At 43.8% G+C, this 17,149-nt stretch overlaps 1 protein-coding gene across 2 annotated transcripts in view; it reads right to left on the bottom strand.

Annotated features, from left to right (window-relative positions):
• Positions 1–17,149, bottom strand: part of PAG1 (phosphoprotein membrane anchor with glycosphingolipid microdomains 1) — a 159,860-nt gene that overhangs the window by 100,106 nt on the left and 42,605 nt on the right. The window contains exon 2 of one of the 2 annotated variants that reach the window (XM_055431703.2): positions 7,563–7,633. The gene's annotated coding sequence lies outside the window, so the exon portion shown is untranslated. Of the gene's footprint in view, positions 1–7,562; positions 7,634–17,149 lie in introns of those variants that run through there. The other variant, XM_055431704.2, reaches the window with a different exon arrangement.

Here is a 17,149-nt window from a genome sequence, read left to right as displayed (position 1 = left end):
TTCAGTCTCTCAGTCGTGTCGGACTCCTTGCGACCCCATGAATCGCAGCACGCCAGGCCTCCCTGTCCATCACCAACTTCCAGAGTTCACTCAAACTCATGTCCATCGAGTCGGTGATGCCATCCAGCCATCTCATTCTCTGTCGTCCCCGTCTCCTCCTGCCCCCAATCCCTCCCAGCGTCAGGGTCTTTTCCAATGAGTTAACTCTTCGCATGAGGTGGCCAAAGTATTGGAGTTTCAGCTTCAGCATCAGTCCCTCCAATGAACACCCAGGACTGATCTCCTTTAGGATGGACTGGTTGGATCTCCTTGCAGTCCAAGGGACTCTCAAGAGTCTTCTCCAACACCAGAGTTCAAAAGCATCAATTCTACGGCGATCAGCTTTCTTCACAGTCCAACTCTCACATCCATACATGACCACTGGAAAAACCATAGCCTTGACTAGACAGACCTTTGTTGGCAAAGTAATGTCTCTGCTTTTTAATATGCTATCTAGGTTGGTCATAACTTCCTTCCAAGGAGTAAGCGTCTTTTAATTTCATGGCTGCAATCAGCATCTGCAGTGATTTTGGAGCCCCCCAAAAATAAAGTTTGTCACTGTTTCCCCATCTATTTGCCATGAAGTGATGGGACCAGATGCCATGATCTTAGTTTTCTGAATGTTGAGCTTTAAGCCAACTTTTTCACTCTCCTCTTTCACTTTCATCAAGAGGCTTTTGAGTTCCTCTTCACTTTCTGCCATAAGGGTGGTGTCATCTGCATATCTGAGGTTATTGCTACACTCAAGAATACACTCAACTAAAAATTAAACTTCCCTTATCCTCTGCGCACATACCTGTTTAGTTCCATAACTGCCTAACAATACCTGTAATTGTATATACACATTTTATAAACTATACATACTCAAATGTGGAAAAATAAGTTTTATTTAAAAAATTCTTAAAACTCTTTATTGAATTTATTACAATATTGCTTCTGTTTTATGCTTTGGTTTTATGGTCACCAGGCATGTGGGATCTTAGCCCCCCCACGCCCCCCCACCCCGCGCCAACCAGGGATCAAACCCATACCCTTTACACTGGAAGGCAAAGTCTTAACCGCTGATCCACCACGGAAATCCCTGGAAAAATAAATTTTAGATACTAACATTGGACAGCACGCCTTTGTGCTTTGGGTCATTTGCTGGACAATGGCAGATGATCATGGTCATGAAATGGCAAAGTCTGGCTTGCCACTCTTGAGTGTCTAACATTTTCTGGCAGTCCCATAGGAAATATTATTCATTTTCACAGAATCCTCCATTTTTTGGTTCTTCCCCTACAGGAAAAGTTTTATTTATTTTATTCCCCCTTCTACCCTGTTCTGTGACTCTTCATAGTTAAAACCATCAGAAAATGGTCAGCAGAACAGCTTGCCTGAAGCCTGCAGAGAATGAGTGAAGCACATGCAGACGAGGAGGGACCCTAGCACTACCCAGTGACACAGCAAATTATGAGAAACTATGTTTGACCTCAGAAGCCCACCATCAAAATTACCATGTGTTAACTACTTGGATGTAGGGCCATCTTGCGATGATGTCACTCCATTAATGATTGGGGTTGATTTGGTGAGAGGTGTGTTAGTCACTCAGTCGTGTCTGACTCTTTGCAACCGTATGAACTGTAGCCCACCAGGCTCCTCTGTCAATGGAATTCTCCAGGCAAGAATACTGGAGTGGGTAGCCATTACCTTCTCCAGGGGATCTTCCCAACCCAGGAATCAAACCCAGGTCTCCTGCATTGCAGGCAGATTCTTTACCATCTGAGCCATCAGAGAAGCCCTTGTGGGGAACTGGGGTCCCAGGGAACCATAGGTCTGGCCAGAGCCCCTATCTGCTCTCAGGAGCAGGTGCTGGGGATCTCAGATTCTGAACTCAAGGTACATCCTTGAAGGCTCAGAAATTTCTAAGGAAATCATGACTACTGATAACAGCTCAGCATGTGAAATCTTTTCACAGAAAATCACAGTATTTTCACACTGGAAGAAACTTTATTCTTCACGAAGAGATAATCCTCACTTCACCTGTCCCTTTTTTGCTCTTTCATTTCCTCTTTCCTTCTTTTTGTTTTTTTAATATCAACTAGTTATTTTAAAAGGAAAAAAAAAAAGAATCTTGATATACAGAAAACTATGGAAGTCAAATAAATGCCTGCCAATTTCATGCACCTTCACTCACCTTTATTTAAATGAAAAATTAAAAACAAAATAAATAAAAACAGTCCTAGAGAAGTTCTGGAACTTACCTAGGGTCACACAGAAGCCAGGAGTAAATAATGAAAGCAAGTTCTACTTTGCTGAGATCACATTCCTAATAGAAAACTGATATTTACAACTCTAGATGGGGACATTCTAGTGATTAGATGCAATTTTAACCACTAGAAAAATCAGTTAAGGTTTGGGAAACCAATTGAGACATATTTTCTAATTTTTAAAAAATTAAAAAAATTCTAATAGTAATTTTTACATATTAAAAACTTCTAAAAAGAAAATAGAACACACACAAAAAGTAAATACTGTCAGGATATATTCACATTCCAAAAAGTAAATATAGTGACAAAAAGTGAATACTCTTAGAATATATTCTACACCATGAAGCCAAATGACAGTGTTATGATCAGTAAGGCCAGCATAGCTTTTGAGAGTGTGTCAAAAAGGAACCAAAGCTGAAGCTTGGTTCTATCCAGTCTGATGCTATACAGGTGACCCTTGAACGATGTGGGGGTAGGGGTGCCAACCCTCCAGACAGTAGCCAATTTGTGTGTAATTTATAGTGGGCCCTCTGTAACCACGGTTGTTCTGCCCATGGTTCTACTTCCATGGATTCAACCAATCGTGACTCATTTAGTACTTACTATATATAGTATTCACTATTAGAAAAAATCCACGTGTAAGTGAACTTTCACAGTTCAAACCCACGTTATTCAAGGGTTAATTGTACTTCATTTGGACAGTGGCCTAGAAAACAGAATGAAACTTAACTAGATGCTGAAATTCTCCTTTTCCACTTGGAAGCACAGCAAATGCACTCTCTCAAGCTTATGAAGTAACCCTCCTGCATCATTGATTTTTGAGTCTTACAAAAGCTCTTCGTATTGTGCCTGCATCACAGATTTACACTGCCATAACTCCTGTCAGACATCATCTTGGCTTTATGAATAAATAAAACTATGCTCTAGGGAAACATTGATTTAAGAAGAAAAATCAATACCCATCTAGCATGTGATAGACCTGAGCATTAAGGCTACTTATCCCCCAAGTACAATACTAAATGGAAAACCATACTTTTTGCTTCCTAAGTAAAAGCTGTGTGAAGGTGTATGAAATCGGCAGGCAAATGATTGCCTTCCACAGCCCTCTTTCAGGAATCAGGATTCCTCTTTCCTTTTCAAGGTAGTTAGCCAATACTTCCAAAAGAAAAGAGGAAGGGAAAGATTAAAAAGAGGTTGACAAACCAATACTGGCAAAATCTTGGTAATCTGTGAATTTACATAGTGAATATACGAGAACTCACTGTATTATTCATTCTCTCATGGATGTAAAATTTTTCATAATAAGAATTTGAAAAGCATGCATCCCTGCCTGGAAGAAACTCTAAGGCTAATATCAACCAAGATGTTGACAATGGTTCTTTTTAGGGTACAGCCTCATAGGAAAGCCTTTTCTCTCTATGGAATTTCATATTTTCCAACTTTCTATAGTGAATATGTATACTGCTTTTATAGTTCAGAAGATACATAATAATGTAAGGCAGGATAGCCAAAAAGAGAAAAAAACAGGATTAATTAATTGCAAAGTATTTTGTTGACTACTGACCTAGAGACAGCTAAGATATACATTGTAACGCTTATTTATATCAACTCTTTTTTAACTGCTCTTGGACATTTTTTCAGAGTGCAAGGAGGTTGCTATTAAAATTGGTTTGAAAAATAAAGCAAACACTGTACACTGAAATTAACCTCATCTTTGCGAGTCAGAGTTCACATGGGAGACAAAACCTGGCTAAAGTCATCATTTCCTCAGTTCTGAAATCACCTTACAACCTAAGCCTATTTTCACAGTGGAGACAGCTGTTGAGAGTTCTAACAGGCCTGTAGTAACCTTTGATTACAAAGCCACTCCAGAGGCCAAGGCTTTTGCTTTGTTTCTTGAATTGGTTGGAATTAAAAATGAATCCCATTATGTTTCCCGAGCTCCTCAAAGACACAATGCATTGCTAACTGTGTTAACTGCAGCCTTGTTGTTTTGGGATGAGGGCTCCTGTCCCAGCGGATAGTTACTGATGCTGTTCTCATAGCCTGTCTTTCTTGTGAGTGGCAAGAACAACTCTGGTGATCTGAAACACACTTCCAAGACACGGGCATACGAGAAGCCTGAAAATGGGTTAGGATAATTTAATTTTTGAATACTAGATTCAAACATTATACAAGTAACTACTATCCTCACCCAGATTGGTCAATGCACTGACTAAATCTACTCTCTAGGTGGAAATGACTACACAGTTGCAAGTTCCAAGGATGAGCAGCCACCATCTTAGTTCTGACAGCCATGCCCCCTCTCTTGCTTGGCTGCTCAGTTGTGTCTGACTCTTTGTGATCCCATGAACTGTAGCCCCCAGGCTCCTCTATCCATGGTATTTCCCAGGCAAGAACACTGGAGTGAGTTGCCTTTTCCTTCTCCAGGGGATCTTTCTGACCCAGGGACTAAACCCGGGTCTCCTGTATTGCAGGCGAATGCTTTACTGTCTGAGCCACCAGGGAAGCCCATAGAAAAGGCAAAGGGGCTGTAAATTGGTTTTGGCAGCTCTTCTTTAATCCATAGATACTAAAAGTCTAACAGCAAAACAAAACATTATTGTTGAGAAAAATGTTTGTAAATAGAAAATAAGCACAGATTGAAATTCCTTTTTACTCCCTTCCTTTTTTGGGGATTCTCCAATATCTCTGGGTAAAGAATCTGCCTGCAATGTAGGAAACACAGGAGATGCGGGTTCAATTCCTGGGTTGGGAAGATCCCCTGGAAAAGGGAATGGCAACCCACTGCAGTATTCTTGCCTGGAGAATTCCCTGGACAAAGGAAACTTCCTGGCTATAGTCCAAAGGGTTGCAAAGGGTTGGACATGACTGAATGACTACACACACACCTTCCTTTTTATTACAGTGTCAGAGATACACTCATTTAAATTACAGCATCCACTGAGTGTTACTATGTGCAAGGCATCTATTAAATGCTGTAAATACAAAAATAATAGGAGTGTCAGACATATCAATGGATAATTAGGTATAGTCCGACCAGAGATACAGCTGAAGAATCACGGGAACCCAGTTCACAGGAGGAAAACATAGGGGTGGGAGAGGCTTCTCAGAGGAGATGGAAATTGGCGTGGACTTTGAAGGATGCATAGGGATTTATCAAGAAAAACTGAGCAAGGGCATTATCAGGAACGAGACCAGCATGTGCAAAGCCTGAAAGGATACGATGTGTTGAAACAGCCCAAGAAACTCAGTCCTAACGAAGCACAGACAGCAAAGCAGGGGAAGGCAGGCAGTGTGCTAGAGGGCTGCACAAGACTGAAGGTGGAGGTATACACCAAGATGTCTGGGTCTATTCTCAAGGTTTCCAGAGCCCACAGAAGTCACTGACCAAGAAATCACACTATTAAGCAGGGAGCAGGGTACCTAGAGTGGGGAGAGTCTGTTGAAAGACAGCTACACTAGTGAGCTCCAGCAACAGACTGGCGTGGAGTTGACGAGAACCAGAACTGATGTAGGGACAGTGGGAGGCAGAGGATAGCTGGACCGGAAAGACATTTACAATTAATATTTGTGACGGCTGGCAATTAATATTTGACCTCACCAAGCGCCACTGTTTGGGGAACTTTCATATGTTCTCTTAGATCCGGGATCTAGTGTGGCCTGAATGCAAAGAGTGCAGCAATGTCAGGATGGAGACTGCTGGCTTGAGTTACGAGGTCGACAGTGATGCCTTTAATTCAAATATTGATTCCAGGAGAAGGTATCAGTTGTGAGTCGCAGACAAGCGAGGAGGGGTGGGGAAGAAGGTTTCACTGTGCACAGATTAGTTTTGAAAACTGCTTGGGATATACAAATGATGATAACCAAAAGCTGGGGTCAGGAATTTGGCAGAGAGCAAACTGCAAATTCCAGATGAATTTTTTTAAAAAAGCAGAAAAATATCCCCACAGTAAGACTGAAGCAATCCACACACACACACACACACAAAACCACTCAATACAATGCTTTCTAGAAACTTAAGAGGACCATGTGGTTCCTCCTCAGAAACATCTAAAATATATAGGTTCTTGAGTTAAATCTTAATGCCCCCTAATTAGAAAATGCCTTATAATTCAGGCCCACAAATAAAATGTGTAAGGCAAGCAGCTCTAGTGAAAATGGAAGTGCATTAGAGAAAATAATATATAATCCCTCATTCGAGATTCTTGTCAAATGCTAGGAGATCAGAGGAAGGCATTTTTGGAGCATGGATAATCGAAGCTCCTAATGCACTGACTCTTAAGTTGAACTTAACAAACAAAAGGCAGGCTGTTTTCCAGGATCGGCAGTTATATTTAGAAAGATCTCCAAGGGGAACCCCAATGACCCTGAAATAGCACCCTGCTCTCCTAAGAGGAAAGGGTTCCTCTAGCAAAAGAAAGAGCTTCTCAACAAGTTAAAGGAAAGATTTGATTGAAAGACAGTGGCCTATTTTACAAGATTGCTTCTGTGAAGAGATTCAGACCAGATGTACTCCTTCCTTTCTGGCCCATAAGCGGAATTGGATAATGATGTATAATGGACAGAGGTTAGTCAGGTCACAGTGCTTGAGGTTTGTAAATCTTTTAAATGGGTGGGCAGAGCACTTCAAAGTTCAGGATTCATTAGAAAAGCAGATAACCATGTAGCGAACTAATTGCTAACATCAAATAAAGAATGCCTTTGTGTTAACTTGCTGTTCGTTTAGGCTGGCTGATTTTTTTCTGGTTTCAGTTCTGTTCATAGATGACCTAAAGTCATTAAAGAATTTTTATATAACTTTATTATCAGCACTAAATGAGATGACCAATACTACTGATATAAACACAGTCTAATATATATTTTGTTGCTGGTATTGGTGGTGAGCACTGTTTGGAACTGGAAACTCATCAAGCTATTGAATTACAGTCTCCATCTCAAAGATGAACACAGAACTTGAATGAGGTTAGGCACTTTGCCTAACTTCACATAGGCATGAAAAGGGAGAACCAAGCTCATGCCCATTACTGACCAAAGGGAAACACCATGTTGTAGGAAGCATGGTGGGTGGTGTCTCAGAGGCTAGGGCAGAAGACCCATGGTGCTAACTTCAAAACTGAATTAGCAAATACCCTTGAGATTTTTCAGCTTCAGAGCTGTGTGTCTCCAGTCCCACATCTCAAGAGTCCCCAAATATACCCTTGATGCCTGTACAAAGTTAAACTGTAAGCAAGCATGGATAAATAGTGTAGAATAAACCAGAAAAACGAATACCTCACAATCACTCTCTCCCAGCTCCGAAGTTGCATTCAACTGTTGAAATAAGAGAATGACCTCGGGGTTTTCTGGAAAGGAAACACAACAGGAAACAATTTCAAAACTCTGAACCGGATTAAACTGCAGTAACAAAGGGCTTCCCAGATGGCTCTAGGGGTAAAGAACCAGAGACGCAGGTTCGACCCCTGGGCTGGGAAGGACCCTGGAGGAGGGCATGGGCAACCCACTCTAGTATTCTTGCCTAGAGAATCTCATGAATATGCACGCAAGCTACTTATGTGTTCACTGCTCAAATCAGGCCGTCTTCTCATTGTTTTCTGTCATATTCACTCTTTGGGCTTCCCTGGTGGCTCAGATGGTAAAGAATCTGCCTGCAATGTGGGAGACCTGGGTTCAGTCCCTGGATTGGGAAGATCCCCTGGAGGAGGGCATGGCTAACCCACTCCAGTATTCTTGCCTGCAGAATCCGCATGGACAGAGGAGCCTGGCAGGCTATATCATCCATGGAGTCGCAAAGAGTCAGAAAGTGTCAAAGTCAGTGTCTCAAAGAGTCTGCAGTGTCGCAAAGAGACACTTCTAAGCGACTAAGCGCATCACAGTGAAGGGTAAGACGATGATCTTTTCATTTACTTATTAAAGTTCTGAGCAATAAAGAAAGTAAGAAATAATTAGTTAACCTCGAGTAAGGTAAAAAATAACGCTGAAAAACAAAACCTTAAACTTGCTCTGCCAATATTCACAGATCTATGTATTATCACAAATTTTATACCAGTAGGAAAGTAAAAATGATTGCATTAATCACATGTGCTGTCAATGATTACTAATTACGCCCATGGTTTAGGTCTTACTCATAACTTCATTCCATCTCTTCTCACAGATACTAATGGTAACTATGGATTGGCACGTTGCATCACAAACATGTGTACCTTGCAGGATGCAAGGTACTTAGAGATTAAAACAAAAACAAAAACGGTCTCATGCCTCAAGAAGATGACAGTCTTATCAGAATAAAGATATATTTTATCTGGAACAGACTGGATCAAAAGTCTGTCTGTCTGTGTGTGTGCTCAGTTGTGCAGCCATGTCTGACTCTTTGTGACCCCATGGACTGTAGCCCGCCAGGTTCCTCTGTCCATGAGATTTCCCAGGCAAAAGTACTGGAGCGGGTTGTCATTTCCTTCTCCAGGGGCCTTCGCCAACTGCACAGAACTGTGTGATAATTGTTATAATAGATTTAGCCATACTCGGAGAAGGCAATGGCAAGCCACTCCAGCACTCTTGCCTGGAAAATCCCATGGATGGAGGAGCCTGGTGGGCTGCAGTCCGTGGGGTCGCTAAGGGTCAGACACGACTGAGCGACTTTACTTTCACTTTTCACTTTCACACATTGGAGAAGGAAATGGCAACCCACTCCAGTGTTCTTGCCTGGAGAATCCCAGGGAAGGGGGAGCCTGGTGGGCTTCCATCTATGGGGTCACACAGAGTCGGACATGACTGAAGTGACTTAGCAGCAGCAGCCATACTATTTTATGTCTTCATCTTGAAACATGCCATATTTTTGTTAGCATGGTTTCCTATGGTTAAGATAAATCTGCATCACTTACAAAAATCACTTTCTCCAAGAGGGTGTGTGATTCAAGTTTGAGGAATGTAATCACAAATTTAATATTCTGTTTTTGTAGACTGGGGATCTAAGAAGTATCTTAAACTATTAGGCGGAAGTAAAAAGCATTGAATGAAAAAGAATGATCCAATAACTAGACTGAATAGTCTTAGAAAAAGTACCCACTGAGGTAAACCAATGTGATTTTTCCCCCCTTTTTGATAAGAGTTTAAAAGAGAAAAGAAAGACCTATTTCTTAAAAAGAAATGAAATGCAAAGCAATTCGAGAAAGACCAAAGGGAAATAGTGAGCAAGGTGGTGGTCCCTCCATGGCCTGCCAGTTCAGACTATCCAGAGGTCAGTAAGACAGGAGCTCCCCAGCCCCCATCCATGTCCTAGGGCCCCTGACCATGTCAGCTAAGAGCCCCCTGGCTGGAGCTGCAAGAGAATGGTGCTGCAGAAAATGGGGGAGAGTGTCTGGTTAGGAGGAAAAGGGTAAAAGATCACATTGGCAAAGGGTTTGTTTTCAACATAGAAAAGCAATGGAAATTCTCTCCTCTTTGCCCTTCTGTGGGGAATTCCCCATTCTCAAATACTAAGCAAGACAGCAAAGCCGTGAGCTCTGGAAGGTTTCCACACCAGCCACACCATTGTTTATGAAACCACGAAGCTGCATTTCAAGCTCTAAACCACTGCAACAGAAACAAGTGTTTGGGAAAAGCACCTGTTCCTAAGTAGAGCAATAACTATTTTGAGTTAAATACTGATAGTTGGTGTTCAGTCACTCAGTCGTGTCCAACTCTTTGCGACCTCATGGACTGCAGCACACCAGGCTTCCCTGTCCTTCACTATTTCCAGGAGCTTGCTCAAACTCATATCCATTGTCGGTGACGCCATCCAACCATTTCATCCTCTGTCATCCCCTTCTCCTCCTGCCTTCAAGCTTTGGCAGCATCAGGGTCTTTTCTAATGAGTCTAACACTGATAGACCTCTATGTTATACAAAAGCAGAGGCCCAGTTCAGGAAAGCAAGTTACCAACACATAAGATACAGAGAGACACAAGTAATAAAAAGTATGTACAGGCTGAAGCGTGTAAAAGCGGGAAACTGTCAGTTGCTCAGTCATGTTCGACGCTCTGCAACCCTGTGGACTATAGCCCACCAGGCTTCTCAGTCCATGGGATTCTCCAGGCAAGAAGACTGGAGTGGGTTGCCATTCCCTTCTCCGAGGGGATCTTCCTGACCCAGGCATGGAACTCAGGTATCCTGCATTGCAGGTGGATTCTTTACTATCAGCCCTAAGGGAAGTGGGCATTTGGCCTAAGGAACTGTTGTTAAGTGCTAACAGGTTACAGCCCTTTGTACATGTCCCACATGAAGATAGGAAGCTCCACAGCCCTGAGCAGGTGGTGGGTTAAATCCTGACTTAACTACTGACCTCCCTGAAAGCAATTAAAGAGAAATGGAAAGACAGGAATTTCTGGAAAGAATTTAATGCTAGTCATTTTCCCTCCTGATCCCCCAAGGGCTTGGAAGGAACAATGATTTCTATTACATTCAGCACAGTCTGGTGAAAAAGAGTCCCAAAACAGGTAGCCATGTCAATTCAAATGACCCAGAGTGAGTGGATGGCATCACCTACTCAATGAACATGAACTTGAGCAAACTCCTGGAGACAGTGAAGGACAGGGAAATCTGGTGTGCTGCAGTCCATGGGGTCACAAAGAACAGACACAACTGAGCAACTGAACAACAGAGTGGCTTTATGAATACATAACGTTGGTATGTAGTTTTTACTAACTGGCTTTTTCTGATTCTGTTCTAGTTTAACCACATGTTCCTGGTGGCTGAGACGCTAAAGAATCTGCCTGCAATGTGGGAGACCTGGGTTGGATCCCTGGGTCGTGAAGATCCCCTGGAGGAGGGTATGGCAATCCACTCCAGTATTCTTGCCTGCAGAATCCCACAGGCAGAGGAGCCTGGCAGGCTAAAGCCCATGCGGTTGCAAAGAGTCGGAGACGACTCAGCAACTAACACTTTCACTTCCACTCTAGCGTCTGTTGAGATATTCAAGGGGAGTTGTCATGTGCTGTCCACTATTCCAGGTGGAGTCTCAATACTGATGGAGACACACAATTCCCAGCCCTCTGGGGCTTTCTGGTGCAGGTGGGAGACAAACCAGCCTTCTGACGAAACAGGTACAATAATCACTGAGGAAAATAACAGAAGCCAGCTTGGGGCTGAGTGCTGCCCTGGGGTAGGCACTACTTTAAGTAGGGAGTTGGGAAAGACCTCAGTAGGTAAAATACGCTGAACAGAGCCCTGAAGGTGGTGGGAGGGGCTGGGTGAGGGAGTAGGAGGGGCTGGGCCTGGGTGGGGGCTGGGGGGGGAAGTGGGCGTGGCTTGGTGGGGGAGGGGCGAGGTGGGGGGCGGTGCAGGATAGGCTAGAGGTTGGAGGACCATCATGGGCCAACTGTGGACACTGCCACTCCCTGGAGAGTGGTGGGGAGGCAAGTCAGAGAGGGGCTGGTCACCCTAGGCCCCGAAGTGACCACCATGACGCATGATGAATCGGAGCATGCCCAGTGCACCCATGGCTGTTGCAGACAAGGCCTGGGCCAGTGACCCACACACAAACATGCAGATCCAGGAGAGGAAACAGGAGGAAGTTCTTTTCTAAGTCATGATACAAAGAAGAAAAGTGGAGACAGGGATATTAGCTGACACAAAGGGTGGGGAAGGAAGTAGTGGAGGTCTGACAGAAGAGGGAAAGAAAAAACCGACAAGGAAGAAGGGCCCACGGAGATGAAGGTGAGACCTACTCGTACAGCGGTGTATGTTTCTTCAGCCACATCACAGCACAGGTGAAGACGCAGAGGAGGTAGAGAGATGAGTTATGCCGTGGAGATTAGTAGGACACATGGCTTGCAGGTGTAGGTGGAGTGCAAGAGTGGCTGGAGTTAAGGTACAAGAGCGGGGTTAAATAGAAAGAGGTGGTGACCAAGGATGGAATGGGGGTAGAGAGGGGGTTAAACCCTTGCTATTCAAAATATGGGCTTGCCAGGTGGCGCTAGTGGTAAAGAACCTGCCAGCCAATGGAGGAAACCCAAGAGACTTGGGTTTGATCCCTGGGTGGGGAAGATCCCCTGGAGGAGGGCATGGCAACCCACTCCTGTATTCTTGCCTGGAGAATCCTATGGACAGAGGAGCCTGGTGGGCTACAGTCCATGGGGTCGCAAAGAGTCAGACACAATTGAAGCGACTTATCACGCATTCATGCACTCAAAGTGTAGCCCCGGCCTCGCATCGCCAACCATACCTGTGGCTTCTGTGAAATGCAGAATCTCAGACCTACTGAATTAGAATCTATATTTGAACAGGTCAGCCATGTGCACACTGAATTTGGGGAAGAACTGGCTTCCTTTTGTGCCAAGCTGGGTCAACCTCCACTTGCCCAGAAGCCACAGGCACCCTATAAAAAGTGTTACTGAACGGGTTTCTGAGCTGAGGGACTTTCCTGGGGCTCTGCTTCCCCTCTTCCACCTTAAATGGCTCATTTTGGCTTGGTGGGTTTCCATTCAGCTGCCTCCTGCCCTTGCTTGGTCCTGCCTTTCAGTCTTACAATATACAGTTGGCAGGATTTGGATTCCATTTATGGAAGCATGGGGCCCTTGGAGCACCTCACCCGCATTCCCATCCTGTCTGCAGCAAATGGCATCACCTCACTTCCTGAGACCAAGTTCCAGATACCCCTCCCCCTCTGCTCTCAATTAGCTTTGAGGGGCAACCAGCTACTCAGTGCCCTCGATCTGGCCTGCACAGCTCCCAGTGCCCACAAAGGTCTATTACCAGGCACTAATGCAAAATACATAGTGTTGTCACTGTGGCTTCAAAAAGGTTTAGCTTCTGGCTCTAATAATCACTCAGGGTTTTTATGTCTTCTTTAATCTGAGCAGACTGCCTTCACTCTTTCTAGTGAATTTTACAAAATGAGGGAAACGACAGCTGTATGTGACATAACTGAATGAAAGATGAAGCTGAGCCTAATTAACGCAGGCTTTGCTGCAATAACAGCTTTATTCCTAATAAACAGAGTGTGACATTCTCATTAACCTAGATACAAACTCCCACACTGATACTCACTCATGAAATAATATGAAAATGCTGAATTTAGAATCTCTGCTCTCTTTCAAGACTCAAATGATTTCAGACGCTGTCATTTGTAATAGTTTTATTATGATTACTAAAAATTACCAGTTACAAGGCTTCCTATTAATATTTGCAGGCCCTGTGCTGCACATTCCATACACCCTCCTCTCATGGGATCTCCTGGGAATTCCATGGAATCTGTTCTATTGTTATGCTAATTCTACAGATGGGGAAACGGAGGTTTGGAAAAGGTAAGTGACACAGCCAGTGAGTGGTGAGGCCAAGTTTCAAATGCAAGGGTACCTGACTCCAGAGGTACACCTCACTCAAATCATTTTGGATAACACACAGCTGTCGCCCAGCACTGTGGCCAGATACAGTTTCTCTGCACCTCTGCATTCCTAAGCACATACATGCATGCATGAGTGCTAAGTCACTTCAGTCGTGTCCGACTCTTTGCGACCCTGTGGATCATAGTAGCCTGCCAGGCTCCTCTGTCCATGGGATTCTACTGTAGTGGGTTACCATGCTTTCCTCCAGGGGATCCTCCCAACCCAGGATCTAACCCACATCTCTTCTGTCTCCTGAGTTGGCAAGCAGGTTCTTTACCACTAGCACTACCTGGGAAGCCCAAGCACATACTTAGTCACCACTAAATATTATATTACTTGAATCAAGAAAGTGTAAACCAATAAACCAACTGTCCCTAATCCCATGATGACTAATATCTGACACAGGCATCCTTAGTGAGATGGGACCATTTTCTAGCTCTGTGATAATTCTTTCAGCTGTTTCTCGGCTGGAAGAAATCAATGAAAGGGGTGAATCTGAAATCACTCTGTTAAACTGTGATAAGTTATAACAAACCTGCTCAGCACCGTGGGGATCTGAATGCAATCTCCAGTGGGTGGGTGGCCCATCAGGAACAAAATTTGTTCTGCTGTCAGGAGAGAATGCTGGCAATGGCCCCTCGTTGGATCCCTTTCTCCACCAAGGCAGCCAAGACCTTGGGTGAGTTTAGCAGATGTACAGAAGAAATAGAATGGAATCTAAACCTTCCCGTGTGAGTTAATTACCATGATATTCTGGACACACCAGAAGCACCCATGATTCAGAGATAACAATGTCTGGTCCTGTCTCTTTTGCTTCCTAAGGACTGTGTGAGAATGACTTGACGGGCTTAAGGCCCTTAGGTAGAAAGACCTGAGGTTAATGAAACTGCGTCCACATGATCAATGTTGAGCAACACAAAATCAGGCCAAGACACAGATACACGGTAATCAGGGTTAGGCATTTGGGGCTCATAGAATATTTCTTTTGACATTAATGAAGCTAAAAATAAATAAAACAATACTAACAAGAAACCTTAGAAAGGGACCCTCCCCTTCCCCAGCCACCATCTGAAAAACAGAAACTCTTTTTCTTTAAATAAAAATTACAGTCAACATTTTTAGTTTCTCAGATTTTGAAAAGTACAAACACTGTAAGAAAGATAAATACCCTAAGGCCCATGCTAAGTACATAGCCTTTTTTGTTTTAATGTTTTATATTAATATATGGATGAATATTTATCACTCCATATTTATTAATGCTTCAATATTTATTACTGTCCCTACGCACATTTCTCCAGCTGTCTTAGGCTGTCAAGTCTGATAACGCGGGGGCCAAATCGAGTTAGTTCTCTTTGTAACGCATGTGAAATTGTCATGCATAATTAGGCACATAAAGGGTTTTTGATGAAGTTGATTATGAAGAATGAGAACAGTGACTGCCACGGCAGGCATGTTTCCTGCCACCTTCCTGTCTTTCTGAAATGCCAGATGATCACACGCTCACAGACATGCAGAGCGCATGGAAGCCTGGGCTGAGCGATCACACAGAGCGAGCTGAATGCCATGTGGTCTGTGGCCTAGCAGCAGCACCGGAAGCCCGTCAGAACCGCAAACCTCGGCCCCACCCGAGACTTATGAACCGAGAAGGTGCAATGTCACAGGATGCCCGGGCAATCTGCGTGCACATTCAAGTCTGAGAAACCACAGGCTAGAGAACCATCGAGCTCAGCAGCTTCCTTCTACAGACGAGGAAAGGCTGCAATGTTTGCAGTTGCAGATACCTAATCAGGCCTCACACCTTCCAACCCCTCCTGCTCCTTCAGGACTCTTCCTCCTTAAATTACTCTTCTGTGTGTCTACAGCTTGCTGCCGAGAACCCGGTGGTCTGTGTTTGTCACCGATTCCTTTCATCTTTCAATACTGTGGATATACTTAGAGATGCTGAAAACGGAAATCTAGAACACCATCGCACAGTAGAGGGCTTGCTGGTTACACACTGCCCACATCGTGATGGTGTGTGGAACTGGCCACTAGGCTTCTTGGTCGAGATCTGGATCTCACATTTGTGGTACCTTTTGGGTCCAGTGTTTCACCTTCGACCTCTGGTCCCTACTTCACTAACTGCTCCTAAGCCCCAGCTCCACGTGGCCCTGCCTTGGAGTTCTGGAGAGCAACCAAGTGAATGTTATTCAAACCCTCAAGGATATGCCTTCCCAGGAAAACAAAACAAAGCTAGAACCATGTGAAAACTTGTAAAAACTCTGAGCTGCTCTTGATCTGCTGATCTGTCACTGCATCTTTTAAAGCAGTTTCCTCCATACCTCCTCTGTCCAGCCATATTTCATTCTTCCTATTTCAGTTGGGAGCCACTCATTTCTATTTTGTTGTTCAGTCACTAAGTCTTGTCTGACTCTGTGACTCCATGGACAGCAGCACACCGGGCTCCTCTGTCCTCAGTCATCTCCCAGAATTTGCTCAAATTCATGTCCATTGAGAAGGTGATGCTATCTACCATCTCATCCTTTGCCACCCCCTTCTCCTTTTGCCTTCAATCTTTCCCAGCATCAGGGAAACTTTACTATGAGTTTTTCCTCAGGATTCCGGCCACAATAAGTAGTTAGTGAGAAATATTCAATAATATTCAAATCCCATCCCTTTTGGGCCACTATTTTCCAAAAGGTAAATAAGCACTGGCATACACTTTCATCACTGTATGCCACAAACATCTGTCCTGACTCACATATGAATACCAACTGGCACCCTCTCAGTGCAGTGACTTTTCTGGAAAAAAATTTCTCCAGGTATTAAAAAGATTCACTGTACTTTTCCCCACAAGTTTCAGTTTCTTTCTATGCATTTGGAAATCAGGAACGATTTGTTGGATAAAAAGAAAAGCACTGCACTGAAGAAGGCATGTTATAAAAGCACAAAAGATGAACTGAATCAAAATTCAAAGTTTGGTGTAGAAATCTGGAAACAATGTGAACACTCTGCTCAAAGTCAAACATTAGATTAGTGGGAGACCAGGACGGACCGACATTGTTGTGGGCAGCAATTCCTAAATAAACCTTGAGAGGGACTGCTAATCAAAGAGAACCAGAAGTACCCAATCCTACCTTGCAAGCACTCTCCTCTCTCTCAAGGTAACATCCTTCAAAAGAGAATATCATTTTGTCATCTGGGGTACAAAGCATTCCAGGAAATACTAGTATGTGAAGAGGAAAAAGTACAAAGAGAAGATACTGCTGAACTGCACATCCCAGGAAGTCTGTCATGAACTGGTTGAGGCAACAGGTTTGGGGAAACCTTCACTACATTATTGGAGATGTGTTAAATGAGTATATTAAGCATTTAGAACAGGGCCTGGACTTTCCCAGTGGCTCAGCGGTAAAGAATTCACCTGCAATGCAGGAGCCACAGGAGACACAGGTTCGATCCCTGGGTTGGGAAGATCCCTTGGAGGAGGAAATGGCAACTCACTCCAGTATTCTTGCTGGAG

This window comes from Moschus berezovskii, chromosome 16 (assembly GCF_049115385.1).
Source record: "Moschus berezovskii isolate FMDL1 chromosome 16, NW_MosBer_1.0, whole genome shotgun sequence".
Classification (NCBI taxonomy): Eukaryota; Metazoa; Chordata; class Mammalia; order Artiodactyla; family Moschidae; genus Moschus; species Moschus berezovskii.
This window is presented reverse-complemented; position numbering and strand designations above follow the sequence as displayed.